The 2,866-nt window shown below is 41.1% G+C and overlaps 1 pseudogene; it reads right to left on the reverse strand.

Moving 5' to 3' along the window:
• Nucleotides 1-204: 204 nt before the first annotated feature.
• On the reverse strand, nt 205-707 carry LOC102757361 (annotated as a pseudogene).
• Nucleotides 708-2,866: the final 2,159 nt, after the last annotated feature.

The raw sequence follows: 2,866 nt of genomic DNA on the forward strand, positions 1-2,866 counted from the left end.
CAACTGCCCCACCTGCCAGCCTGGTGGCCCCACGCAACCTGCTGTTCAGTCGTTTGGTCGTCCCTCACTAACTCCCCTGCTGGCCTAGTCACCCCATGTAGCCTGCTGTTTGGTCATCTGTCTGGTTGTTTCAGTTGTGATGGCCCCTGGCTTTTAACATATTAGGATTAGGATTCTTCCAAAGGAACATTTGTAATTGATACTCTAATTTGGGTTAAATGGATCACTCATATTTATCTTTTGAAGTGTTTTCCAAACAGGACTTTGCTCAAGGATGTCAGCTTTAGTTGTTATTATTCTGTAGAACAGAAATGAGGTTACTCTATGTGTAGTTTGGAGGTAATCTTAACTATAGTGCACATAAGATTAATAGCTTTTTTATGTTGTGCCCTGGAAGTATCTGTAAGGTACTACCCAGGAATCTCTGCTCAGGCCCATGGAGGACAACAGAGAGAACCAAAAACCTATTTTGGTGAACGTTAATAAACTTCTCAACTTTAGCTAGAAATATTTCTCCAACTGACATAATGCATTCTTAAGCCTTTATCAATAAAAATGCAACTCCAGGAAAAGAAAACATAATCGATCCATTTTCCATTGAATCTGAATACTGAACCTGAGGCTTCAATTTTTAGGGTAGTTGCAACTTCACAACTCTTAAGAGATGAGCTAAGAATGGTGTTCCATTTAGTTTGTTTTTCTAGCATTTTCAGCCATTTGTCTGTCTTGTGATCAACTCCGCTTCTAAAGGTGCCAAAGTTTGATCAGCAGGTCCTTGGTGCCAGCTCAGTGGCTCCCAAGAACCTTTGGTGAGCAGCAAGAAACATTGCTCTAGGTTCTGTTTTCAAACTTGAGCCCAGTTAGCCACAAAGGGACCTTCTTCGTAATTATCTTCTTTCTCAAAGATCTATATCTCTGGCTCATGGCTGAAGTCATCTAGAATTTTAGTTTTGTGCATAATTCCTCAGGGAAGTGCTTAAACAAACAAAGAATGTTTTCATAAAACTACTCATTCTTCTTTTTATCCTGGATAATTTTAACATATCATCTGACTGGCAAGTCACCTCTAATAAAATATAAGCTGAAAATATATGTTTTTCTTCCTGGTCTAGACCACTTCATTTTGTTCTCCTTTGCTATTTCTAGTTCCAAAAGAAGCAGTCTGGTGTGAAATTTGTGGGGAGAATGCTACTCAGAGTTTAATTTCATTATGTAGAAGCCCAGTGAAAATCCAGCAGGAAGAATGTAGATATTTCTAGAAGATTCTAAAACCTCTGTGAAAAACAAAGAATTCATAGACATAATAAATAGAACATTCAATCATCAGAGTTGGAAATTGAATAAATGAATGAATGACTGAATGAAGTCAATTAAAAACGCACCACTAATGAGTTAGAAATAATCAAGTATGTCATTTTGTTCTAAAAATATTCATCTAAGGAATCAATAATATATGGAAAACTTTTTAAAAAATGACACCCAATCCTTCTTAGCTCAGTGAAACCTTCAGATGACTGCAGCCCCGGTCTGCACCTTAACTACCGTATCATAAGAGACTGAACCAGAATTATCCAGTTAAGCCAACAGTGTACCTCACATGTTTCCTTTAAGACACATGAGTTCCTCGAGGCTGAGAACTATGTGTTCTTTATTTTTGTAACTCCGGCGCTGTACACAGGACCTGGTTGTATCAGTCAAGTTCCTGGCAGGAAACAGAGGGCACCCTCAAACTAGGTTCTTAAGGACAGTTTAACAAAGGGACAAAGGTGTAGGCAGGGTTTAGTGAAAGCAACATGGAATGCTGCATTACTCTAGAGTTAATAACAACAGGGCTTGGTGAATGGGCAAAGGGAGGGAATGGTTACCAAAACTCAGACAGAGGGCTGTATGGAGCTCATAGTGGAGGGACACAGTCAATCCATAGGGACTCAGCAAGAAGAGAATCAGGGGAATAATGACCTCAACTTCACTTTTCTCCCACCCTTTGATCTTCTGCTCATGTCTCCCATTAGCTGAATATAACAAGAACCTTGAGATCAGGAAAGCCTACTGCTGCAGGCCATCCAGGTCAGCACCCCCACCCCCTCAGGTATGCAGAGAGCTGGCTGGGGCAAATGGAAGAGATCTGGTACAGCAGCTCTCTGCATCCACTCTTATCTTTTCCCAGCACATAGTATCTCATAAGGTCTACTAACTGTTGTATCATTGCAGTGTGATTTCAATTCAGTCATGGTCCTACCCGAAGTTTAAATGTTAGCCATTGCTAGTGCCCTTCATATAAAGTATGGGGCGGGGTTTAGGAGTAAGTGGGAGGGAGGAAAACAATTAAACTAATCAACGTAAAACGTTACTGCATAACTGCTACCAAACCTGTTTCTGTAGTACGCCACAAAGCTCAAACAGATAAACACAGCTTTTTTTTCCCACCACCCATTCCACATTTGTCTTACCTTCTCCTGGGCTGAGTGGGGCTTTGCTACTTGGTAGGGCAGACCAAATCTTCATTCATACAGGCTCTGAGACCTCGATAAACCTATCTTCTTGGGTTGCCATCATTTTGCATTGAGTACTAGAACAGAGGTGCGTCAGTGAGATGCAAATGGCTGAGGGTCAGACTGTTTTAACTTCCACTTGAATGGAACTGTGTGTTCCCTGACAGAAACATTCCTCCTAGGTCTCTAAGCCCAATCTCAAACAGGAAGCAAGATTTCTTTCAGGGGTTATTTTGTGTCATAGTGAGAGGGGCCACTGCTACCTCTATCCCTTGATTCCCAGACTGATATAATCTGGTTATGGGGGAGATGCTGGCTACTGGTTTGAGCAATTTACCTTGTTGGGTATTATACCTCCCAGCTATAACGATCTG

This window comes from Myotis davidii, unplaced genomic scaffold, assembly GCF_000327345.1.
Source record: "Myotis davidii unplaced genomic scaffold, ASM32734v1 scaffold152, whole genome shotgun sequence".
Taxonomy (NCBI): Eukaryota; Metazoa; Chordata; class Mammalia; order Chiroptera; family Vespertilionidae; genus Myotis; species Myotis davidii.